Source organism: Cyprinus carpio, unplaced genomic scaffold (assembly GCF_018340385.1).
Source record: "Cyprinus carpio isolate SPL01 unplaced genomic scaffold, ASM1834038v1 S000006811, whole genome shotgun sequence".
Lineage (NCBI taxonomy): Eukaryota > Metazoa > Chordata > Actinopteri > Cypriniformes > Cyprinidae > Cyprinus > Cyprinus carpio.
The window spans coordinates 525,809-538,397 of record NW_024879397.1 but is presented as its reverse complement, the minus strand read 5'-3'; positions in this window follow the sequence as shown (position 1 = coordinate 538,397).

Sequence of the window (12,589 nt, the reverse complement as noted above, 5' to 3'; positions counted from 1 at the left end):
CCTCGGGCACCGCATCGGGAACGGCCTCGGGAACTGCCTCGGCCTCGGCATCGGGCACCGCCTCGGCCTCCGGAACAGCATCGGGCACCGCCTCGGCCTCCGGAACAGCATCTGGCACCGCCTCGGCCTCCGCGATCGGGCACAGCCTCGGCCTCCGGAACAGCATCGGGCACCGCCTCGGCATCGGGCACCGCCTCGGCCTCCGGAACAGCATCGGGCACCGCCTCGGCCTCCGGAACACAAAGCATCAGGCACCGCCTCGGCCTCCAGAACAGCATCGGGCCATCGCCTCTCGGCATCGGGCACCGCCTCGGCCTCCAGAACAGCATCGGGCACCGCCTCGGCCTCCGGAAAAGCATCGGGCACCGCCTCGGTCTCCGGAACAGCCTCGGGCACTGCCTCGGCCTCCGCATCGGGCTCCGCATCGGACACCACCTCGGCATCCGCATCGGGACCCGCCTCAGCCTCTGGCACCGCCTCGGGAACGGCCTCGGCCTCCGCCTCGACCTCCGCTTTCAGGCACCACCTCGGCCTCCGCATCGGGCACCGCCTCGCCTCGGCCCCCTTTGTGGAGGTTCGTGTTTCTTGTTTTGGACTGCTTATCTAGATTTTGACCTTTGCACTGGCTGGATTATGAGGTTTGGATTATCCCATAAAACACTGCTATTGGTTCTACCTGTTTTGTGTGCGTGTCGTGACAGAAGGACTCCATCACACAACAAGATCCAGCGGTATGTTTTTTGAGTTTTCTCCCCCAAGCCATCGAGCGGGGAGAGAAAGATTGGTTTTTGAGGGGAACCCCGCCTGGTCGTTTTTCGTGGGACCCGTGAGAGTCACACAGAGGACCTTGAACATAGTGAGTGGTCGGAGAGGAGGTCCGGCATCGCTCTCCACCATGGCCCCCTTCGACCGCAGGGCTCGTGAGGGACGGATCGGAGCCGCCGTCTCTCTATCACGGACGGAGAAGGGTGAGGAAGCACACGTCTGTCGATCCAGAGACAGTTCACGTCACGTCTGCCGAGCCTGTGTCTTCGGACAAGACGGCCGCTGAAACATTTTTGGATTATTTTTCTATGCTGTCCAAAAAATCCTAGAGATTCCCAAGAGTGTTAACGTCACGTCTGCTGATCCAGAGACTGTTCACGTCACATCTGCTGAGCCAGCGCCACAGCACAAGATGGCCACCAGCCCAGCGCCACAGCACAAGATGGCTGCCAGCCCAGCACCACAGCACAAGATGGCCGCCAGCCCAGCGCCACAGCACAAGATGGCCACCAGCCCCCAGCGCCACAGCACAAGATGGCCGAATCCACACCTGCGTCGCCAGACAAGATGGCTGACTCAAGGCCTGAGTCTCCAGACAAGGTGCCACCAACTAGCCATCATAGAGGGCAGAGGAGGAGGAGACAGGCGTCTACCGTTCCTCAAGATAGATCCTCAAAGTAAATTTCCTGTCACCAGCAGGTGGCGGTATGATTATAACTGAAAATATTGGCCTTAAGATCTGTTGAGACCAGGAATCTTATCAAACATGTGAAGTTTAGGGCAGATCAGACATTTCATGTTTAAGTTAGTTTAAAAACTAAGTCATTTCCTGTTCCCAGCAGGTGGTGCTATATACATTATAATTGAATATTGGCCTTTAGATGTGTTCAAGCCAGGACTCTTTGATAAAACGTGTGAAGTTTGGCATTGTATGCAAGAGTTACAACAACTTCATAGTATTAATAGCATACTTTAGCACATAGTGTTGCTAGCATGTTTGAGAATATTTCTAGCATGATTAGCACACAATGGCATATTTTACGTTGTTGCTAATAGTGCATAAAAGTATTAAAACATGTCACTTCCTGTTGTCAGTAGGTGGCACTATAACAATAACCAATATGAGCATGTAGATATCTTCAGGCCAGGACCTCTAATCAAACTTGAGGCAGATTGGACATTGTAGGCACTGCATTAATATCATGCCTTAACACTGAGCTAAGTGTTGCTAGCATGTTTTAGCATGCTTCTAGAATTTTTCCAGCACTTGTTTTCCACACTACACTTGTTGATGCTTTTTATTATTTTGCAAGGAGTCCATAACAGTGTTAATCATGCCACTTCCTGTTGCCATCAGGTGGTGCTATGACATAATCGAAAACAGGCATGTTGATGTGTTCAGGACAGGACTCTTATCAAATTTGTTCAATTTGGGGCAGATTGGACACTGTATGCCTGAATAGAGTAACTTCCTGTTTCACTGCATTGATAGGATGCTTTAGCATTTAGCTAAGTGTTGCTAGCATGTTTTGGTATGTTTCTACCATGTTGCCAGTGTATTTAGCACTTGCTGACACTTTTTAATATGTTGCCAGGAGTCCATAACAGTGTTAAACATGAAACTTCCTGTTGCCAGTAGGTGGCGCTATGACTATAACCAAATAAGGGCATGTTGATGTGTTCAGGACAGGACTCTTGTCAAACGTTTGAAGTTTGGGGCAGATCGATCATTGCTTGCCTGAGTTACAGCAACTTCATTTTTTTACTGCATTAGTAGCATGCTTTAGCACTTAGCTAAGTGCTACTAGCATGTATAAAGTATGTTTCTAGCATGTTGCCAGCCTATTTAACACTTGTTGACACTTTTAATATGGTCCTAGGAGTCCATTACAGTGTTAACCATGTCACTTCCTGTTACAAGCAGGTGGCGCTATGACCTATACTGAATTTGGGAATGGGTGTTTGTTTCAGGGCATAACACCTATAAAAAAGTATGTAGTTTGGGGCAGATCGGACATTGCTTGCCCTGAGTTACAACAACTTCCTGCTTTCATAGTATTAATAGCATGCTTTAGCACTTAGTTAATGTTGTTAGCATGTTTGGGAATATTTCTAGCATGTTTAGCACACCATGGCATATTTTTTTGTTTTGCTAATAGTGCATACCAGTGAAAAAACATGTCACTTTTACTGTTCTGCCCGTATCTGGCACTATAAAACTCTAACCAAATATGAACATGTAGATGTCTTCACGCCAGGACTCTAATCAAACTTGTGAAGTTTGAGGCACACTTGGACATTGTATGCTTGAGTTACAGTAATGTTCTATTTCACTGCATTAATAGCATGCTTTAACTCTAGAGCTAAGTGTTGCTATCATGTTTTAGCATGCTTTCTAGAATTTTCCAGCCTATTTAACACGTGTTGATGCTTTTTATTATTTTTGCAAGGAGTCCATAACAGTGTTAAACATGCCACTAATCCTGTTGCCAGCATGTGGCGCTATGACTATAACCGAATACGGGGAATGCTGTTGATGTGCTTTCAGGACAGGACTCTTGTCAAAACGTTTTTGAAGTTTGGGGCAGATCGGACATTGCTGGCCTGAATTACAGCAACTTCCTTTTTCAAAGCATTTGGGTAGCATGCTTTAGGCACTTAGCTAAGTGCTGCTAGCATGTTTTAGTATGTTTCTAGCATGTTGCTAGCCTATTTAACACTTTTTGACACTTTTTATATGTTCCTAGGAGTCCATAACACAGTGTAACCATGTAACTTCCTGTTGCCTGCAGGCTGGCGCTATGACTATACTGAATTTGGTATGAGTGTTTGTTCAGGACACAGAACACCTATCACACATGTGAAGTTTGGGACAGATCGGACATTGCTTGCCCTGAGTTACAGCAACTTCCTGTTTCACGGCGAACATCTAAATTTGTCAGGCCGCCAGGGACACACCCCTTGATTTGAAAACCTCAAAAAACCTTTCGCGATTTAAGTGTCACAAAGGTCTTATGATGACCCTCACTAAATTGGCAGACAATACAATTAAAACTGTAGGAGGAGTTCTTCAAAGTCCGAGGCATGGAAATGGCAAAAATCGTACAGGAAATTCAAAATAACTTAATTCCTGTTGGGTTTTGGATTTTGTAGCAAGAGACTTTTTTGTAGGTAATGGTGTGTTACATGTGTTTACCAATTTTCATGCATGTACGTGAAACGTCGCTCGAGGCGCACTCCGTTGAAATTTAAAAGTGGCCGCTATCGAACCATTTTGCCACACCCACTTCTGAAACCTATATCATATTAAAATTTTAGCCAGTTCTGATGTGTGTGCAAATGTTTGGTGCGTTTTGGAGCGCATGTTTAAGCCCTCAAAAAATGTGATTCATTTTGGAGAAGAAAGAAGAAGCGGAAGAAGAAGAATAATAAACTGCAGCAATTCCAAGAGGGTCCTCGCACCATCGGTGCTCGGGCCCCTAACAAGGGGAGGTAAATGATCTCAAGCAAACAGATCACGGATCTCACAGATCCCACAAGGACCCCAGCATATACTGGAGCTACAGGAGAGACCAACAGACTTCAAAAAGGCTCTGACAGATGCGCTGAACAACAAGAGCAGCTAGAAAAGGCCAGCCAGAAGGACCGGGGAAAGCTGGACAACACGCAAGACAAACTTGACCTGGTCCAGGGAGAACTAAAGGTCACTCTTATAGGCGGCAAAATGACAACACAGGGGGATAGTAACTCCTACTCCCTCACACCTCGCTCAGCAGTGCAAATTCCCTCAGGCTTGCTTACGAGGGACAAGCAAACTACGATGCGCCGAGACCACACTTTCTGCTTAACAACTTAGCAGACAGAACCATAATACCTCAATCAACCACAGAGCGAAGGGGGTCCCTTTTCCAAGCAACCCTGCAGCAGTGCATGAGGTGACCCCCCAGAGACCTTCACATAGCCTAGCCAGACAACACATAACGGGAATTAATAGTTTTTCCTACTTTATGCTAGTACTAGACAGTAAATTTGCAGGAATGGTTGCAATAATTTAAACATTGCTTGCAAGCAGACCCAGTAATCAATCTTAATGCGTCCTGTCTCAAACTGTCCACAAAAAAATTAACAACTGTTCCTGACTCTCACAAAATTTTCAAAACTTTCTCTTCTCTGCTTAGTCCTGCTTCCACCTCCTCCTTCATCGACTCTTACAGCCAACGACTTTGCAGTTTTCTTCACATAAAGACAATTTTGTACAAATTCTTGTAAAGAAACGGCTTCAGGGCGTCACAAGAAAGGAAAAGTCCAGCAAGCGCCAGGATCGTCTCTACAGAGGATTCAGCTGCAGTGGTGTTGCGATCGGAGTGCCACCAGTGCAGAGCTTGCTCAGGAATGGCAGCAGGCAGGTGTGCGCGCATCTGCACGCACAGTGAGGCGAAGACTTTTGGAAGATGGCCTGGTGTCAAGAAGGGCAGCAAAGAAGCCACCTCCTCTCCTAAAAAAACATCAGGACAGATTGATTTCTGCAGAAAGGTATAGTGAATGGACTGCTGAGGACTGGGGCAAAGTCATATTCTCAGATGAGAGCCCCTTTCGAGTGTTTGGGGCATCTGGAAAAAGGCTTGTACGGAGAAGAAAAGGTGAGCGCCTACCATCAGTCCTGTGTCATGCCAACAGTAAAGCCATCCCTGACACCATTAATGTGTGGGTTGCTTCTCATCCAAAGGGAGTGGGCTCACTCACAATTCTGCCCAAAACTCACAGCATGAATAAAGACAGTGGTACCAAAACACCCTCCAACAGCAACTTCTTCCAACCAAATCCAACAACGTTTGGTGAAGAAAAGAACAATGCATTTTCCAGCACGATGGAGCACCGTGTCCATAAGGCAAAAGTGATAACTAAGTGGCTTCGCGGGACCAGAAATGTTGAAATTTTGGGTCCCATGGCCTGGAAAATCCCCAGAATCTTAATCCCATTGAGAACTTGTGGTCAATCCTCAAGAGGCGGGTGGACAAAAAAAACCCACTAATTTGACAAACTCCAAAACTCCAAGAAAGTTATTATGAAAGAAATGGGGTGATCCCTTTTTTTTTGTCAGGATTTGGCCCAGAAGTTGATTGAGAGCATGCCCAGTCGAATTGCAGAGGTCCTGAAAAATAGAAGGGCCAACACTGCAAATACTGACTCTTTGCATAAATGTCATGTAATTGTCGATAAAAGCCTTTGAAAACGTAAGTGTCTTGTAATTATATTTCAGTACATCACCGAAACAACTGAAACAAAGATCTACAAGCAGTTTTAGCAGCAATACTTTTTGAAAAACTCAAATATTATGTAATTGTCTCAAAACGTTTGGCCACGACTGTACTATCAGAGCCTCTACAACTGATCAAGGATGCCAAGTAGCAGCGAGGGCGTTGTCCCTCAATGAGCCAAAAAAGGACAGTAAACTAACTGATTTTAACGAAGAAAACCCTAATTTCTGTATTTTAGTAGAGGGTGTGATGACTTTCTCTGACAAAGAAATTCAGATTAGCAGCCCCTATAACATGATACCAGAATAAATCCGTCCTCTGATCTCTGGGCGAAGAAATCTCCCACTTTCAGCACTGTCATAGGTGATCTGAGCAAATGCTCCTCATTTCACCGATTTTAATGGCCTTATTATGTGTTACGTATCATGGTAACTCATAGTGACCCGCTCATGTGAAACATTTACGTTCAAATTAACTGGTGGTTATTCTAAGCGTAGATAACTATGAATTCATCATTGCCGGTAAGGTGACCGGGCTGTTTTGATTGTGAATGAGTGGCATGTGCCGTCATGACTGAGCCCACTCATCTGACCCATGTGAGTTTCCTATGCACGCTGACAGTTCAGATCAATCGCCTGCCTCCGCTTGGCGCTTTTCTTTTATTATAATTAACGATATTTTGTGATGTTTCCAAGGTATTGGTCCAGTTTGTTTATTTGGCAGATGATACTAATTTTTCAGTTCTGGAAATAATATACAGAAATTAGTAGAAATCTATTGAATATGAAAATGACAAAACTGAAGAAATGGTTTGATGTAAAATAAGTTGTCATTGAATTTAAAAAAGACAAAATTTATGGTCTTTTGGAAATAGGAAAATAAATGAATCTGTTGCCTTATCCATAGATGGAGTTTGATATTGAGAGAGTGTTGAGTTTTCGTTTTCTTGGTGTAATTATGGATGATAAGTTATCATGGAAACCTCACATAGCACACATTAAAAGAAAAATCTGCCAAAAACATTTTTTGTTTTAAACAAAGTGAAGGAGGTATTAATATTAGGAAACAATGAAAACAATGAAAGATACTTTATAGTTCACTAATGCGTACCATATTTTTATTATTTATTGCATAGAAGTCTGGGGGCAACACCATATCAGATAAATATCAAACCTTTATCTATTCTACAGAAGAGAGCCATAAGAATTATTCTTCCATAAAGTTAACTATCGAGAACATACAAGTAATTATTTGCGAAATCCAGAATATTAAAGTTAGAGGAGATTTGGTTTAAGTTTTCAAAATTAATAATTTTTTTGTTTTTTTAAAGCAAGACATAAAATGTTACCAGAGAAAATACAAACACCTTTATCAGTTAGAAAAAGAGTTCAGTAGGAGAAGGTATAATTTTTAAACATCAATTTGCACGTACAACAATTATAAAACAAATGTGCCCTTCAGTTATGGGAGTAAAAGTGTGGAACTCCTTGGGCATGATATCTTATAAAGTTGTAGTAGTATATTGGTCAGTTAAAGTATAAGTATAAACAGACTATATTCAGTCAGTATTAATATGGTGAGGGTCTATGTTTTTTTTGGTTTTTGCTTGGTTTTGTTTTGCTCTATATATATTGGCTTTAGTAATATTGGTCAGTATGTATGTATTGGATTACTGTTGTTTTGTTATTATACTGCATGAATGCTGATTTTTAAACCAACATTGTTTTTTTGTCACAGAAACTATTAATATAATATAATAATATTATTATTAATAATATAATATAATAATATTATTATTAAGATTTTATCTTCTTTCTGATCCCTTTTGCACATGGGAATTTAAATTATCTAAAGAAGAAAATGAAATGTTTGTGTTTTACCATGGAGCAATAAAATAAAATGAAATGAAATGAAGTATTGCTTCATTTGAGCTTGCATTGGTCCTCCTAGCAACATGTGACCCCTGAAGTGTGAGGCAGACTCTTCTGGGTTAAAGCTGATAACAGCACTCAACTTCACGGACCTTCGTGTAACAACAAAGAACTGTGTGTAGCCAAGCTAACTCTTTTAGCAGCCATACAGACCAAACTAAGCCCTTTACCCTCAACTGCTAGCTGTCAGCATCTGAACTGACACTTAGATAGGTGTGCGTGTAAAAGTGTAAATTTTCAACCAACTCCTCTCTCTCTCTTTCTCTCTCTCTCTCTCTCTCTCTCTCTCTCTCTCCCTCTCATTCTTGGTTTCACTTCCTTTTTGTGCTAAAACCTGTTTAGACTCAGGTTTGTCCCTCCTCACATATGTTGGTTCTATTTGTGTTATTTTTATTTTGACTTTATTCTACCACTCTGTGATTCCATTTCATTTATTTACTTTTTAGCTTGAAGGTACAGATTCAGCTAAGGTTGATTCTAATTAAATCTGAGATTTAATTAAATCAATTTGTTTATTTTTTATCATTCTCCTTTTAGTTTCCTAAAGCTATTAGAACATTTTCATTTTACCTTTTCCTTCTTTTAGTTATTTGGACCATCCACCATCTTCCCTCTCAGTATAGGTTAGAGCAGTTCTAGCAACTGTTGTCCCATTAATGAGTTGTACAGGTTTTAGTACCCTAATTCCTGTCTCTTCTATTACCCTTCTTACACCAGGCCCCTGAGCAACTAGGAAAACGTCCTATTGTTTGTTCATTACCTTGAGGTGTTTTGATGTGTCCCTGCTAGGCGCAGCTAACAGTGCTCCCTAGGTTTCAATGACCATGCTACATTCCTTTGAACAAAGTGACAATCCCGCCCCCCCGTAGTCTCATATCTCCTAGCTTTAACTAAATAAGGAAAGCCCTGTTCATTTTCCCTGTCCTCTTTCTGATTCTTATTTCAAGTTTTTTTTTTAATTTGATACCTTCATAGTGACCAAACCTGTGAACCATCAGTGCTTTTGAGTAATAGTTTGACCCACATGTATGGCCCGGTTTATTAGATGACCACTGCTTACAGCCCAATCAACAAATTACTCAAACTCTCTGCTATGTGTTCACAAACACAAAAAACACAGCCACAAACCTACACTCACTCAGCTCCCCCTGGAACCAGATCATCCACTCCTTCGGGGCCACAGCCTTACGGCCTTCAGGACAGGAGGTAAATGAACTGAAAAAAACTTGCAAAGTCATAGAGTTCTACAGGGAACTGACACCTGCTCAACGAGAGAAAGCACGTGAAAAACGGATGCAAAGAAACTAAAAATTACAGAATGGGTGCAACAGAAGAAAAACACCAGTCTTCAGATGGCTCTAACGGCTGCTAGACACCAAGTGCAGCTGGAAAAAGCCCATCAGACAGTGCCTTGGAAAGAGAAACTGTTTCACACAGAAGTTGCTGTTAAAAACAGTGTATGTGGAACCAGGGCCGTGGTCCAGGATGTGTTATACTTTGGGGTGGCAAAGAGGGGCAAGAGCAGAATGAGGGGTGGCAAATATAGATTCAGTGGTTTGTACTCCCCATATATTCTATTCCCTAACACCAGTGTTGGGGAGTAACTAGTTACATGTGACGGAATTACGTAATTACAAAATAAATGAAAGTGCAATCTCTTACAGTTACTGAGAAAAAAAGTGAAATTAATTTACAGTTACTTGTGAAAATGTTAACAATTACAAAGGGGGTTACATTTGATTTTTTTCACACCCAACAAACCGCACATAACAGATTTGATTGATTTGATTTCTTAATTGCATTGACCTGCTCTAAAATATGATTTGGCACCAATGTTTCAGGAGTTAGGTACACAGAACATTGCTTATTCAGACACTGTTTTATTTCCGTATTTGGGTTTATGCATATGCTTTAAAGATGAACTGTTTTTTTTCCTCCCCAAGGATTGGTGTTTCCTGTCATAGCGTGTGAAAAGATTTGATTTAAAAAACAGTAATCATAGCTATCAAACTATTTTCTTGTTATGATTTTAAACCTGTTATTTAAAAACCACCGAATGATCATAATTTAATCAGAATCCAGATTGATCTCAAAGTAAAAAATGTGCTAACGTCGGTGTGAGAGGGGGTGTTGTGGTGGCTATGGTTTAAAATGAAATTATTATAATTCTTAATTTAAGTGATGAAGGCTTTGAAAGTCTACCATAATCAGTGTTTGAGTTCTAAAACTGTAAGCTTAACCCGGCCTTCTTTAAATGATTCAAAATAATTAACAGTTGAAAATATTTTACATTTAGAAAAGAAACCAAAAAGTAATCAAATGTAATCTGTTACATTACTTTAATACACCCCATTGAAATAGTACACTCCGTTTACAGTTTAAATAGTGTACCTGTAAACTGTACCTATTTACATTTCCAAAGTACCTTTCCATCACTGCCTAACAGTGAATGGCGCTTTTCCACTGCTGGTCACGGCTCTTTTCGGCTCGGTACGGTTCAACATCGGCGCGGAACGGTTCGGCTTGGGCTTCGCGTTTCTCCCTGCCCCCCCCCCTTGGTACGACTCGCTTGGTACGGGCACTGTTTGGTTTGCGCTTTAGCTTCGGTTGCTTTTTTTTCCACTGCAGTTGTAGTACCCGCTTAAAGTGGGTGGGATGATCGTAAAAGTTGCCCGCCTCTACTGTCCATGACAATCACCTAACGTGGGCCCCCCCCCATATTTCAAACGCCCCACAGAAAACAATGGAGCCCTCCGAGGGATGGTGTTCTTGCATCTCTTCATTTGGATGTTTTTAACTTCAAGACGGAGAAGTTGTGCTTAAAATGAGGCTGTGGGCAGCAAACAAATTACTGCAGAAAAAACAAACGAGTCTGGGGGAACTCTTACAACTAAGTTAAGATGATCTATCACTCGATTTGTCGACGGGCGCACGAGGGTTAGCTTACTCTTGTTTAGGTCTCAATCGCTTATTTTGTCACACGCCAGATAATGGATTTAGCTGACAATTGTAGGTATTAAATGTGGACTCCTCTGTATTGCAGATGTATCATATTTTGCCAAGTCGCCGTCACAGACCATCTGTCTGGACGTTTAACAGAGCTTCTGAGTGGTGGGGTGTGATTGTTCTGGGTTACAAACACGCAGTGGTTGGAGAACGTTAAATGTCGACGAAATGTTTATTTACTTGTGCAACAAACTGCGTCCTGCGATGGAGAGACGGGACACAAACGTCCGCGTGTGGTACCTCTAAAGAAGAGAGTAGCCCATTGCACTGGTGGAAGCTTGCTACCGGAGCGTCGCGATTACAGAAGTGTTTTGGACATCTTTTTGGAGCAATCATTTCACTGTGTGTCTGTGTGTTCAGAGTTCTGTGCTGCAGCAGAGACGTTGTTGAGATACCGAACAAATTCGTTGCCAGATCAGGAGAGGTTTAAAGAAATGGCTGCCTACATTGAGAACAGATGGGGACTTCCACAGTGTATTGGTTCGATTGATGGATCACACATACCCAAATACACCACAGCGACTATCACTGTGACTATTTCAACTGTAAGGCGGTGCACGCATCATCCTTCAAGGTGTTGTGATGGAAAGGGACTTTTCTGGAAGTGTTCACAGGACTAGCCTGGAGCCTGTCATGATGCCTCGGGTTGTTTTGAGATGTCCACACTGGTTTGAGTGGCAGCCCGTGGAAACCACCTACCAGCTAGCACCAGAAACCATTGCTGTGGGATGTTGGCTACTTACATCCTTGGAGACTCTGCCTATCCCTTGCAGACTGGCTATTAAAACCATTCATTGACACTGGACGGCAACAGCGGAACAGCGGTTCTAAGCAACAGGAACTCTCCAGAGCACGTGTAGTGTTGAAAATGCGTTTGGTAGCCTGATGAAAGAAATGACGTGCGGTCGACCTTGTGAAATCTTGGTGCTGACATGCTGTGCTCTACATGACGTTGAGAAAGGCTTGATTGAATGCAGCCGTTTGTACATTTTTCCTCCTCCTTGAAGGCCGCTTAGCCTGCTCCCTTGCTTGCCGGCCTCATCTATTGCCATCTGCAAATGTAGCTCCCTCTGTGCCCGGTTCAGTTCCTGCTGTTGAATATCAGCCACCTGCATCTCTCTTAAAACAGCAATCAATGCTCCTGATGGTGCATGTTCCGTTTCCTCTTGCCTGGACACAAAGAAAGAAAAGTTATAATTGTGATTTTTTTTTTCTAAAGGTTTTTGCTAAAATCAAAAAAAAAAAAAAAAAGAGAGTTAAAATAAAGCTTATCACATATCATAGATTAATTTATGAAAGAACTGTTCATTAACAACCCCATGATCTACAGTGTGAACTAATCAAAGTTACAGTAGCTAGCAATAATGTATTATTATGGTGAGCAACTCGTTCTCTGTTAATTTCAATCATGATTGAGAAAGGCTATCCAATTTTAGTGCAGGCTTTCAAACGACATAAGAAAAGGATTAGGTAAGCTTAGTCTAAATATATGATCTGTAACATTAAGTGTTTTAGTCATATTTTCATCAGTGGTGGACAAAGTACACAAATCAAGTACTTGAGTATAAAGTACAGATACATATATAAAATATTACTCCAGTAAAAGTACTCCTTTTTCAATGTTACTCA